The sequence below is a fragment of the Bacillus rossius genome, chromosome 1, assembly GCF_032445375.1.
Source record: "Bacillus rossius redtenbacheri isolate Brsri chromosome 1, Brsri_v3, whole genome shotgun sequence".
Classification (NCBI taxonomy): Eukaryota; Metazoa; Arthropoda; class Insecta; order Phasmatodea; family Bacillidae; genus Bacillus; species Bacillus rossius.
In genome coordinates this window covers 9,370,804-9,385,881 of record NC_086330.1, presented here as the reverse complement: position 1 = coordinate 9,385,881, position 15,078 = coordinate 9,370,804, and positions in this window count along the sequence as shown.

Sequence of the window (15,078 nt, the reverse complement as noted above, 5' to 3'; positions counted from 1 at the left end):
AAGAACAGCCAGCTGTGGTGAAAGTTCTTGGTGTAGAGTGGAACCCTAGCTCAGACTGTTTTTCTTATCAGATGACTCCATTAAACAGCTCAAGCTCCAAGAGGGCAATTCTTTCAAATATCGCCAGGATCTTTGATCCCCTTGGATGGCTGACGCCCATCCTCTTGTATGCCAAGTCTCTTGTACAGCTGTTGTGGCTCACTGGAGCAGGATGGGATGAACAGCTTCCTCCAGAGGTCTTATGCAGGTGGTGTGATTTTAAGTCTGAACTGTCTTTGTTGTCACAACTTCGACTGCCTCGGTGTGTATCAGGCTCAGTAAAAGCTGTTCATGAACTGCACGGGTTTTGCGACAGTTCAGATGTTGGCTATGCGTGTGTCATCTATCTCAGATCAATGTTTTCAGATGGTGGAATCAAGGTCTCACTATTGATGGCAAAATCAAGAGTAGCACCGGTGAAAAGGATCTCTTTGCCTCGCCTTGAGTTGTGTGCAGCTGTGATGTTAGCCAAGCTAATCAGTTTCGTGACCAATGTATACAAGGGGGTGCTGGACATCATGCAAGTATATGCATGGTCAGACTCAACAGTTGTTCTTCATTGGATTGCATCATCACCCCACCGATGGAAAACATTTGTGGCAAATCGTGTCAGCATCATACAGGACTTAACTGAAAAGGAATTCTGGAGACATGTTCGCACTGAAAACAACCCAGCAGATTGTGCATCCCGTGGCTTGTTGCCCTCACAACTTATTGATCATCCTCTGTGGTGGTCTGGAGCCCCATGGCTTAGACAGCCTCACAGCCAGTGGCCAAGCAATACCCTGGGTAGTGTGGTAATTGATGATGCCATTGCATGTGAAGAAAAACTTACAGCAATAAGTTGTGTGACAGGTATCCCTAGAATATGTTGCCAGATTCTCTTCCCTCAGCAAGCTGCAGCATGTTGTTGCTTACTGCCTTCGGTTTGGAGACAACTGTCGTCAACCTAAGGAAAGGCGTTCTCTGGGACCGTTGACAACTACGGAACTGCAAAAGGGCTTGGAAGTTTGCATCAGACATGCCCAACAATGCTTTGCAGCTGATAAGGTTAACTTGGACAAGGAGCAGTGCAGTTCTTATCAAATTCTGCGCTTGTGCCCCTTCGTGGATAATGTGGGTATCATCCGTGTAGGAGGGAGGTTAAGTCAGGCATCCCTTCCCTATTCTGTTCAACACCCTATATTGTTGCCCAAAGATCACCCATTCACGTTAATGGTAATCAATCATTTTCATTGTTTACATTTGCACCCTGGTCCTCGAACTTTGCAAGCCATCCTGAGCCAACGATACTGGATTCTTTGTGCACGCTCTGTCATCAAAAGGGTTTTACGTGGGTGTATTAAGTGTTTCCGCACTAAACCCTCTCCGTTCACCCCAACCATGGGAGAACTTCCATCTCCTAGAGTCCAACAAGTGACTGCTTTTCACCATACTGGTGTGGACTATGGTGGGCCCTTTCAGGTTACCACTACTCGCACTCGTGGTTGCAAGTCCACAAAAGCATACTTATGCTTAGAGACACGGAAATTTCGCGAATCGCGATATCGCGAAATAACACCGCAATTTACCTTAATTCGCGACAAAACACCGAAATCGCACAGCATCGAGAAATAAAACTGATAATAATGAATTAGACCACCCATGCAAGACATCGCGAAAAACAAGTAAACACGACGTTGACGGCACATCGCCATTTTTCTAAGTTTCAACATGGCCGCTTTGTAGTAATGAAAGTAAATAATGATTTACAGTATTCCCGTCACGTAATCATTACAATTTGAAACGAAAGCAGTAATTGCAATCATAAACTAATTAAAAAGAGAAAAATGTACCTGAGCATCAACACAAAGTTAATAAAAAATACCGGCGATGTTTTCAACACAATATAGCTGCCATGATTTTCAACCCGCTGTATTTACACATTAATCTTGTAGAGAAATATAAAATTTTAATTCTTCCTTTCATGTTGAACAGTTAACAACCTCATGCTTTCAACTACGTTTGACTGGCTTGGCAACCTACTCGTTAGAGCTGTAGGTGTAGCAAACCGTATGTATTCGGTACTGACTGAGTAACGGGTGCGCCATCTAGTATCGAGTAACGAAACGTTACACACGGCTGGATTTCGTTACTCGCATTTTTCGTATGTTTTACGCATGCGCGCGCATATTCAATGAATTTACGTTACAAAGAACGATGTTTGTTTATTAAGTATAATATGGAAATTTGTCGTCCAAGTTTTTTACTGTTTATAAGAAAGTATTTTTTACAAATTAGAAATATGTATGTTTTTGTTATTTATTATCGCGTATTTTCACGTTTTTTGTTGTTTTTATCTTAAAAGAGATAATATAATAAAACCGCTCTAATGAGATTTAATTGTTTCTTGGTTAACAAAAACTGTTAATTATCAAATATTGTTAATTGTTTATATTCTATTTATTATTATTTACGTGACGTCATACTGTACGCATACGCAATACGACTCGATTCGTTGCTGCAACATAACATTGCATGTTATGCGGTATCAGAAGTAACGAGTAACGTAGCGACACGATAGTAACGAGTACTAATTGTTATAGTAACGAATACATACGGGTACACTTTTTTTCGTTACTTTTACACCTCTACTACTCGTAAACATGAACACATGGCACTACGCCGATTGATAAGCAAAATCAGTGACCTTTAACTGCCGTAACTACACTTCTCAGCAAATGCAATACGACCGCAGAGCAAGTGAATACGGCGTCAACGGGACAAAGAACAGCAGCAAGAAATATTAAAAGAATACTAAGTTGAGACATGCCGTGCCGAGGCAGCGCGCTAGGCGACACCGGGCCGTGCCGAGGCAGCGCGCTAGGCGACACCGGGCCGTGCCGAGGCAGCGCGCTAGGCGACACCGGGCCGTGCCGAGGCAGCGCGCTAGGCGACACCGGGCCGTGCCGAGGCAGCGCGCTAGGCGACACCGGGCCGTGCCGAGGCAGCGCGCTAGGCGACACCGGGCCGTGCCGAGGCAGCGCGCTAGGCGGCACCGGGCCGTGCCGAGCTGTTTCAAGCCTACAATTTTTATTTGCCAATAGTGTTGACTTTAGAGTGCAGTATACGAGTATACGCCGTGCCACTATTATTTAGCCAAGCAAAACTTGTAGGTCATAAAACCATTCTCAAAAGTTAAAGTAAACATGAAAAACCAAAACAGCGAAATAAAACCGAAATTTGATTTTTTCAAAACGAAATTTAAGGAAAAATAAAACCATTTTTACGGGACTCTACTTATGCTTGTTTGTTTGTCTTGCCACCAAAGCCCTATATTTGGAATTGGTTTCTGATCTCTCAACCAGTTTGTTCTTGGCAGCATTTTCTCGCTTCATCTCTCGAAGGGGAAGGCCAGCCCACGTTTACAGTGATTGTGGAACTAATTTTGTTGGAGCTCATCGAGAACTCAAAGAACTCTACCAGTTTGTAAGACAGACAACCCATAACACTGAAGTGAGCAATAAGCTGAGTCAGGAAGGAATTGCATGGCATTTCAACCCTCCAGCAGCACCGCACTTTGGCGGGTTATGGGAGGCTGGCATGAAGTCTGTTAAAAGCCACTTAACTAAAGTCATTGGCTTACAGATCCTTTCTTATGAAGAGCTCTCGACCATCCTGATTCGCATCGAAGGGGTCTTAAACTCTTGTCCTCTTTGTGAGATCAGCTCAGACCCGTCAGAACTTGATGTCCTAACACCTGCTCATTTTTTGATTCTACAGCCCATAACATCATTACCCGAACCTGACATCACCCACCTCAACATTAACCGATTAAATCGCTGGCAGCTGGTCCAACGTATAATTTAAGATTTCTGGAAACGCTGGAGAAAGGAATATTTGTACTCACTCCAGCAGAGAAGCAAATGGACACAGCCAGGTGGTCAGCCCAAGATTGGAGATTTGGTCGTGATCAAAGATGAGCACACCCCTCCACTCAAATGGGGTCTCGCTCGAATTGAAGCTCTTCACCCAGGACCAGACCGAATTCCCCGGGTGGCTACTATCAGGACTGCTACAAGTCAAGTGTCTTGCAACGTCCGCTGATTAAGCTGTGCCTTTTGCCAGTGGACAATGGTTATGATCTAGGACAGAATTTAACAAGATCATGTAATCTGTAACAAATTGCTTTCTTTTCCTTGCTGTATATACCTTTGTGTTTGTTACCTGGAGCTAACAACGGGGCCGGAATGTTCGGACTTTGTGACTTATGTCCTTGTTGTGTGAAGTGTTACTTGTGCCCCTTTTGCGTGTCATATAAACAGTTCGGCAAGATGGCGGGCCGCATGCAGTCGGGTCGTTTATTTGGCTATCGTTTCGTTGTCATATTTGTATTCACTAAATCAGACTTTTAATATATTTATGGTCCTCCGGAAGAAATTCATTGAAATAAAGAACAATCTTAAATCATTATTTTCTTCTTTTTATTTATATTTGTGTGTGTGTATATATATATAATTTTATATATACATATATATATATATATATATATATATATATGTTAATGTTTGTTTTGTCATAAATATACACAGCAAATAAGCTGCTTCTGTATCATATGGTGTTAGATTGATTTTCACTATTGATTTATACGCTGTGTAAAGTGTAACAATTATTTCTTTCTAATGCCCATCTCAATGGTCTGTCCGTGTTTTGTGGTGTTGATTTTTTCCCACTTCTGGTGCGTGTAATGAAAAGAATACAAATAGTATTTAGTTAAGTTGGAAGTGACAAAAATGCCATATTTTGTATTGTTTATGCAATTTTTTCTATTGCTGTTTAGTAGGACAGTAGCAAAAAAGCTTTGAATACTTGTTGCATGTTTAAAACATTTCTTATTGTTCATGTTTTAGTCCCATTAAACATTAAAAAAAGGATATTTTAATCACACAATTTACTTAATCTCAGCAGTGAACGTTGGTATGTGACAAACTTATGAGGTATGCTATGTTAAGAAAGACAAGGGAATATTAGCACATCAAAAGTACAATCACAACCATCTTTGGTTTCGGCAATTGTTTGCAATTTTTGGAATTAAATACCTTTTTTTTTTGTAACAGCACCAGTGTTTATTAGATAGTAGTAATAAATGTGTTTTTAAGATTTGTTTTAATTTTAATACAGGTCTGTTGTGCCAATCTTACAGTTGTATCCAATCGTGCAAGTAAAGTAGTTTTAATATAAATTGATATAACTTTTAACTTTTTTGCTTTTCGCTATTAAAAAATATATATATTTCTCAAGACAGCAAGCAAGAATGTATCACTGAAAATAATTTATGATTATCTGTTTGCATAATTAATTACTATTCTGTTGTTGCTTTGAGACACATTTAGAAAAAAGTAATGTCTTCAATCTTTGTTACTGCTACAGCTATTTAGTATAAACTGTTATGTTTCTTAGGTGCCTAGAGTTTATGAAACTATGTGGGAAAATGTATTGGAGTGAAGGGCCAAAGATGTTGATCACAAGTTTACTAGAAGAAAAACCAACAATTGTGTGGTGAATAAAGTAGCTAAAACTTTTCTTGGTATTTGGACACAAAAGTAGCACTTACTTATTGTAACTTGTTTAAACTTCATCTGACCTGATTTTTAAAGTACACTTTTAAAATTTTTGTATAGGTGCAGTTTCAGAAACATTTTAAAGAAAATGTCATGCATGCAAGAGAACTTCAGACTATTACCTTCCTTGAAGTTAGGAGTGTTTGAAGCTTCGAAAAAGTCTGTCAAATCGAAGCTTTCCAACTTCTAATCGAAGTTGAAACTAAGAATTTTCTTCTAAGAATCATCTAATATGTTATAGTCTTGTGGCTTCGTTCAACACTGGCGTAAGGTTGATTGACAAAATTTATCATCACTTTTTTATTACAGTAAAATAGTGTTCAGAAAATTTTATTATTTTTAGATTCAAAGGGAAAAACAGTTGACTGTCGGCAGTGACAATTGTATGTTTACCAATTTCATGAAGGATGGCCAATATGATTTGATTTACGAATAAAAAACAAGCATTTTTGCATAGTGTGTTGAGAAAACTGTAAATAAGTATGTATTAACAGATTTGTTTCATACCACACATAAACGCAATGCAGTGAATACTTATAGGTTGTGAATTATCTATATACAGTTAAACAATTTAACGTCTTAAAAATTTATAATCACAGCAGTTGGCCATCCTGGTAGCATCAACATGTTATTGTGCATGTTCAAATTTACACATTTAGTATTTAATTATGTAAATGTTAATTTCAGTTTCAGCATTAAACAGTTTTTGGGTAGTTACAAATAATCATGCTGCATTTAAGATATGTTGAAATGTGAACATTTTTTGGTCTGAAAATATTTAAGTCAGGTTTGTGCAAATGGTAATTTTTTCCCTCCAATATTGTTTCTTTGCACAACAAAACATACAAAATCCCATAAGTGTGGTTTTCAGCATAATAATGTACAGCTTTCTGCCACATGTTGGAATTGATAAGCAAGCAATGTCATCAAATTACTGTTTGTACTAATAAGCACTGCCAACAAAACATTTGGTTGTTAGCATTTGTTTAACATAGAAACTCACAGGATGGTAGGATTTTTTTTTTCTGATGTACATTGTTCACGAGACATGACATTGATAGTTTTACATCTATCTGATATGTAAAATATCAATCCACACATTCCACTGTGTTATTATGTTCATGTGAATATTTAGATATAATGGACGTGATATCTGTTGCATGCAAGTGTGCTCATAAGGAAGGTGATCCTACCCTTAGTACAAGGAAATAGTCTCAAAGTAGGCCAGCGAATGTAACCTGTATCTGCAAAACTGTTCTGAAAACACCCTTGAGTGAGTTATTTTAATTCAAAATAATTTAATATTAAATTATACTATTTTAATTAAGTACCTATTAATTCAGACATAATGTTGTGCAAATTATCTGAACTCATAACTTCTCTCCCCTCCTCTTTCTTTTAGTTTGTAAAAGAGATTTCAGAACGATTCTTTGATATTTTCCGGTACTGGTAGTAAAATCGTTTAAATTTTCTGATATGCCAAGGATGACTCCAGAAGTAGGCCTACATCTTGCTCAACTACAAATAATAGCACCTTCCAGTTAGTAAATACTGTTAACATTTAAATCAAAATAATCCTGTTACATATTTACTAAACCACTGTGTTACTAAAACAGAAAAAATTTTAAAATTAAAATCCAAATATCAAGACTGAAAAAGTTGCAATTATTCTGTTAAAAAGTTATAACTTTGACTTGGACTACTTTGAACTTCAGAAGTTTGAATATTTTAAATTCGACTTCAACTTTAGCCCTAGAATAGTGAACTTCAAACACCCCTACTGGGAGTACAAAAAAGTTAAAAACTTGCCAGTGATGTGTAGCATCTACCCTCGTTAATGAGCAAATTAATGTGTTCGCATGTTGCAAATACGCTTATAATACAAAATTCAGGTCTTGGACACACAATTCTACGTAGATTTCTTTAAAATAATGCTGGGCGTGATACAAATACACAAAATAAATTTTCAACTACATTTGTGGAAGCTAATCGTGTACTCTGCCGCTAGCATTCAGTTAGCAGACGGGAAATTTAATTTATTATGAAACAGCTCTGATAAAAGTGAAAAAGACTTTAAAAAGTACAAAACCTCAGTTTAAGACCTAACATTTGATGAGGAATTTAATTTAAAAAGCTGCATATCTTGTCAAAATTAATAAAACCGTTAATACAATAACATTACCCTTTGTCTTTATAAACGTTGGTTCATACCATCCACCAAAGAGAGCAGCACTGTCGCTCCCTACTTCCTGTTGCACATTTCCGTTGCCTTCGCAAAATTATTCCTGCTAAATGCAGTGTACCGAGAGCTAACATGTTGCACACCAAAAGATCGCGGATTGTGTATTTTAATTTTAGATTCTGTTCCAAAATCCTAATGATCTGAACCTGGTCCCGAGAGGATTTGGAAGATATCCTTTTGTCTTAGGAGAGACACCAAAATTCAATCTCTTACTTCTGTCAGATTATTTTACTTGTGAGAATGTATTTTTGATCTCAAGTTTAAGGAAGACTATCAGAATCTATCAGAATTATTCCATGCTGTGTTGTTGGGCCACTCGTTGTGGCGACACTTGTTGTAAGCGGGGGGTCGATCGGTCGGCTTTAAGGTGGAAGGTTAGTGGGCGCCACCACGTGGTGCAGCACGTGGACCCGGTGAGACTCCTAACTCAGGGCGTGACGTCGCCCATGTGAGACGTGATATTCCCCCTTGAAAACATCTAGCACTAATTCCTGCCCGCTCTCAGCGTCGGGCATGCTTTTACCTACGCAGTGGCTCTCAGGCGTCCCACACGCCATCACACACCACGTGGTTACACAGTTGGAAAATAAAATAATAATACGTTAAATTCGCACGCCTGATTTATTCCGCTAATTCAGCTCACACACGTACACGGTTGACACTGTACAAAACGCCCGCGGTACGAATCGGTTTAAGGGTGATGAGCCACCACGTGGTCACATATTAAATTACGTAGCACGAGGAAAAAGACCGAGACTGGCCGTAAACTAATTAATGAAGCAGTCCCCCGACCAAGAGTAGCTCCGAGGACTGAAAGAAAGTGATTGAGATGAAATTAAAGTTAACAGAATTACTTGGCAGAGAAAACAAGCCGTGAGGTCCCCGGAGTGCTGATGCGTCTGCTCTCGGTCGTTGATGGTGGAAGACTGGGGATGAGATCATGGCTCGCTCGACTAACATGGCATCCTCTCGCCGAAACAATTGCCGTTAAAAGATATTTGCGAATTCGTGCCACGGGAAACTAAATTAACATGACAAGAATGTATTAAAAATCATGTTACAATTTATGAATAAAGAGAAAAGATTATATAAATTATAATTATTAAGATTTAAATTTAATTATTGTCTGGATTTATTATTATTTCCTCGGGAATGTCCGGAAACGCTATGATATTTTAATACATTATTTTTAAATAAAAGTACATAAAACTCTCCCGGCCGTTCTGCCGTCACGTTGCACTTAGGGAATATAAAAACAAACAACACAATTATATATACTTATGTTTTTAGGGGTGCGGCGCACTGCCTCGACAGCGCCCTCTTGCCGGGCGAGCACACACGCACGCACACGTACACACTGGTTGGCGGGAGGTTTCAATGGAGGGGGGGTGGTGTTTGGGTGGTGGCATATCGGACTTAAAAGGGAGGGGCCGCAGGCCCGGACAATGTCAATTGCACCCCCCCCCCCCCAACCCCCCGAAAGTAGGCCGATATGACAGCCCCGAGTGACAGATGGTTGAGAGGCGTGGCCTGTGATGTTTACCTCGCGCACGTGGCAATGTTATTGTTTACGTCCGTGCGGGCTCGTAGCTGGTTCTGTTGGCACCCCTGGTTGTCCCCCGCCGGCTGTACGGCTGTACGGTGTTTACGTTCGCCGAGTGTCTGGCGGCTGCGTCGTTTCTCCTGTGTGCTGCCCGCCTACAGCTTCTGTCACACAGCACCTGGGTGGGGCCGCCTCTCTTCGTGGCCGGAGGTTGTATTGGTGTCCTGTCTCCTCCTCTACCGATCCTTCGCCGTGTCGCTCCTCCTCCGCGTCGGTTATTTCCTCCACTGTGATGCGGGGCGGTGTCAGTTCCCTCACTATGTCCCGACACGTGGACTCTACTAGCGAGTAGTGTAAGCGTCCCTCGAACTCCTCGCACGCCGGGTCGTCCGTCCGGGTCCCTTCCTCTTCCGGCTGCCAAACAATAGGGGTTTGGGAGTGGTCTTGCCTCATCGTCTCCTGTTTGCTCGCCCCCTTCGAATCCGTGAAATGGCTCGTCCGTGCTCTCCGAGAACAGCCGCCTGGCGCGACTTCCGGTATCGGTTGGCCGGATGGGTGTGACTGCGGTGTCGCAAGGAAATTCCGCGTGTCCTGGGGAGCCACCACGTGTCGGCGTTGACGTGTCGCGGTGCTCCGTGGGTGGGTTCACCTGGATCTCCTGCCCCGTCGTCCCCTGTTCTGCTTCCTGTGTCTCGTCTTCCGGCTCGTCTTCCCCTCGTGCTAGCCTGACCGTATCCCGGTGATATTTAACTACTCTGCCGGTGGGCAGCCTCAGGAACACAGCCGTGTTGCCCGCGGTGCGCACCACGGGTACTGGTCCTACCCATTTCGCGGCTATCCCCGCGCAGTAGTTCCGGCCACTTGATGAGAGTAGGTGCAGTCTGGCATATACGAGTTGGCCTGGGGTCAGTGGTGGAGGTGGTGACGTGGGAGTGGTAGTGACCCACGCCTGGTATTCAGCCTGCCTGCGCTGTGCGGCGTCGCGCAGAGTTGCCAGCCGCGCCGCCCGTGCCTCATGTGACTCGTCAACTGGTCGGTTGTCCGATGGCGGGATGCGGAACTGCCCTGGTAGGGGAAGGTTCCGCCCCTGAACGAGAGTGGCCGGTGCTTCGCCTGTGGCCTCGTTACATTGACGCCGAAGACAGTAGAGCACGTCCGGTATGTGGGTGTCCCAGGTGGTATGATCATCGGTGAGTCGTAGATGCAACTGGGCTTTAATTTCTTGATTGCGTCGCTCGGTTGGATTCGCCCTTGGGTGGTAGATGGGTGTGGTGTGGGCTGTGACGTGCCATTTCCGGCATAACTTGACCCACTTCCGCCCCGAGAACTGAGTGGCATTGTCCGTCAAGAGCACCTGTGGGTAGCCCCACCGGGAAAAGAACTCGTCCTCCAGGCTCCTTGCAATCGTTCCAGCACGGCAATTCGACAAGGGGTACGCCTCTACCCACCGGGTGAAGCAATCAGTCACCACGAGTAGGAATTTTTTGCCTCTGGCGGTGCGGGGGTAGGGGCCCATGAGGTCTAGCGCCACGGTGTGGAAGGGTTCTGTAGGTTTCCGCGGTATTTGCTGTTCGCGTCCGTCAGGTCTCCGGGTCTTGTGTCTCTGAAAGTGCCGGCAGCATCGCACTCTGTCCCTCACGTATTTGTTCAGCCCTGGCCAGTAGAACCACTCCCTTATTGCTCGTGTCGTCTGGTCGGTGCTAATTTGTTGTCATGTAGCATAGTGAAAATATCGTGCCGCGTCCCAGTCGGCGCGAAGGTCCGCCATGTTTGTTGTTGTTGTTGTGGGGCCCGTGCTTGTAGGCAGCCGTCCACCACTCTGTACCCCTCGAGCGTAGTCTCCCCGCATTTCCGAATCAGCTCCTGAGTGTGTGCGTCTGTCAGTTGTACGGCGCGGACTAGGGTGTCCAAGTCATCTAACTCTGCGCCGGGGGGCAGTGCGGGGGGCGTGGTCGGTTGGATTGCACATATGTACGGACCGGCTGTCACCTTGGGTCTCTCACCGCGAACTACTCCGCGTGTGGGGGGCAATATTTCGTCCCATTCTGCGTCATCCCGCACCTGTACCGTGTTGTCCGGATTTCGGGACAGCTCGTCTGCCAGTTCGTTGTATTTCCCTGCCACATGTTCTACCATGAAGTCTAATGCCTGTAGCAACATGGCTCACCGGGTGAGTTTGGAGCGGCGGGAATGTTTTTTTGTGCGCGAATTCCTGGAAGCGTGCTCGCTTGGCTGGCCACGTGGCTGGCGCGCCAGAGTCTCACTATGCGCTCCGCGCGAACAATAGTTCCAGCGTGAACTTTAGTTCCACGCGCTCCGCATAACAACCGCCTATCTCACGCGCTCGTATAGGTCTCGGTACTAGACGTCTTCTATCACGCCCCACGCTCTTGGGAGCCACTTGTTGTTGGGCCACTCGTTGTGGCGACACTTGTAAGCGGGGGGTCGATTGGTCGGCTTTAAGGTGGAAGGTTAGAGGGTGCCACCACGTGGTGCGGCACGTGGACCCGGTGAGACTCCTAACTCAGGGCGTGACGTCGCCCATGTGAGACGTGATATTCCCCCTTGAAAACATCTAGCACTAATTCCTGCCCGCTCTCAGCGTCGGGCATGCTTTTACCTACGCAGTGGCTCTCAGGCGTCCCACACGCCATCACACTCCACGTGGTCACACAGTTGGAAAATAAAAGAATAATACGTTAAATTCGCACGCCTGATTTATTCCGCTAATTCAGCTTGCACACGTACACGGTTGACACTGTACAAAACGCCCGCGGCACGAATCGGTTTAGGGGTGATGAGCCACCACGTGGTCACATATTAAATTACGTAGCACGAGGAAAAAGACCGAGACTGGCCGTAAACTAATTAATGAAGCAGTCCCCCAACCGAGAGTAGCTCCGAGGACTGAAAGAAAGTGATTGAGATAAAATTAAAGTTAACAGAATTACTTGGCAGAGAAAACAAGCGGTGAGGTCCCCGCAGTGCTGATGCGTCTGCTCTCGGTCGTTGATGGCGGAAGACTGGGGATGAGATCATGGCTCGCTCGACTAACATGGCGTCCTCCTGCGGAAACAATTGCCGTTAAAAGATATTTGCGAATTCGTGCCACGGGAAACTAAATTAACATGACAAGAATGCATTAAAAATCATGTTACAATTTATGAAAAAAGAGAAAAGAGTGTACAAATTATAATTATTAAGATTTAAATTTAATTATTGTCTGGCTTCTCTTTTCCTCGGGAATGTCCGAAAACGCTATGATATTTTAATACATTATTCTAAAATAAAAGTACATAAAACTCTCCCGGCCGATCTGCCGTCACGTTGCACTTAGGGAATATAAAAACAAACAACACAATTATATATACTTATGTTTTTAGGGGTGCGGCGCACTGCCTCGACAGCGCCCTCTTGCCGGGCGAGCACACACGCACGCACACGTACGCACGGGTAGGCAGGAGGTTTGAATGGAGGGTGGGTGGTGTTTGGGCGGTGGCATATCGGACTTAAAAGGGGCCGCAGGCCCGGACGTTGTCGGCTATAACCTGTCTCATGCTTAGTTTGCTGTACAAGAAGGGGTTTGCCAAACTTCATAAAGTCAAAATGGAATAGACCAATTGTCTTATTCTTTGGGGAAAATTAAAAATATCCACCTCTCTCTCTCTCTCTCTCTCCCCCTCTCTCCCCCCCCCCCCCTCTCCTAGCGTTTATAACTGCTGTCGGCAATGCTTATGTGACAACCCAGGCAATCATATGCTTCCGCCTACTTAACATAAGAGAGAAAAAATATCTCGGCGCCTTACACATAAGTATCCGGGCATTTTGGGGAGGGGGAAACATGACAAAGCTTTTAATTCATGCTATTCAAGATGACATTTTAGCAGGTTCTTCATCCAACATTTAGATTTGGATAGCTGGATTTTCTCAATACCATTATTATTATTGTTTTATTATTTTTATAAGGTTGAGTGATCCTAAAATTTTCCATAATTTTTAGTGTTTTGAGGTTTATTTTACACTATATTTAATGGTGTTATTTGTAAGGAAACTAATACAGAAAAAGACCAACCTAACATACTTGGTTGAATGTAACAACCATGCAATTTGCTTTCTTAATTTTTTACTGGGAAGAGTTAAATATATGTTAGAATTGTCTGCAAACAGATAGGCTCTATATTAGATAACAACGTACAACACTGTAGTGCCCGGTGGTTTGTTTAATTCAAAGCGTGGCAAAGGAATCTTTTTATCGCTTTTGTAGAAAACTACAAACTATTAAAGGAACCTTGGATATCCTGATATGTTTTTAAGGGTGGATAATGCACAGCAACCATTCTAATGCATCCCTACACCCTTCGTTCATTCATAACCTGCTTTATTAAACACACACACCCTCCACCAATTCTTCCAGAGCAAGATATAACTGTCGCCGCACGTACAACACTCCGATGCTTCAGTCAGATTCACACACACAGGCAGTTTGTAACAAGTCACCATCGTGACCAGCTGTGATGACAGTTGTTCCTTGCACACACATAAACACTTGAAAAAATATTTCACCTGAAGATGCAGGTAATTAGGTGTTAAAGTTCTGTCTCTGACTTTTAAATAATCGAAACAGCTGATGGTAATTCTCAAGTGAAAGAATATAATTTTAATTTTTAAATTTATTCTTTTCCCGACTTTTGATGAGCTGCCGAATGGCATGACCTCACTGCACAGCGCTCGAATGACTGGCTGGCGAGGCTGCACGCAGCTGCGTCCACCAGCAAGGAAGAGGCAGGTGCGTGACTTCGCCGACCAATCACAACACAGCTCTTACAAGGTCACAGCAGTATACAAATTTGTTAATCCTTGTGATGAGGCTTTTCTGCAGAAATACTGACTGCTGGCTTAAAAACAAGATACTTTAACAGTCTACTGATTTTACCATCGTGATAAATACACAGGCCAACAATAGTTTTGGTGCCGGGGTATTCGTAGCTGATTCCCTATGAATTTGGTGCCCTGAATTCAAATATGGCATTAGTTTTTGCCTAGGAGGTCAAATTTCTAAAATGAAATTTTTTAGTGAAAAGTTCTTTCTACTTTATTTTAGGTTAAATCTATGAATCAAATCAAAAAATTAAACATGAAATTCTTATTAAATACACAAATATATTATTCAAATAGTATATACCAATACACACACACACACACACAAAGATAGTACCAAGTCATTGATGGAACCAACCAGTCACTCAACACTTTGGAAGCATCTTTTTCGATAACTTCTTTAATATGTCTTCAAAAAGTCCCTTTTTAAACTCCAGCAATAATCTACCATCATGTGCCTATCACATCTTCCTTGATAACAGAAATGAAATACGTATATTCATTTAACTCCTGTGCACATGAAAATACTATGCGTATTTGTGAATCTGTAGGTTCAAAATAACAGCAGTCACATTTTAGTTTTCACAACCCACATTCTATTTGCATACTTCAATCGTGTCTGCTACAGTGTCATTGTAGAACGGGTCTCACGGCTCTTCTTTCACTATAGTTGGTAGCCTTGTGTGACCCTCTTATATATTTAAAGGCAAGGCGAGGTCAGAAGTGACTCAGGAGGTGAGCGCATGTCGGGCAGTGGCTGCCTTGCCCTCTGGCAT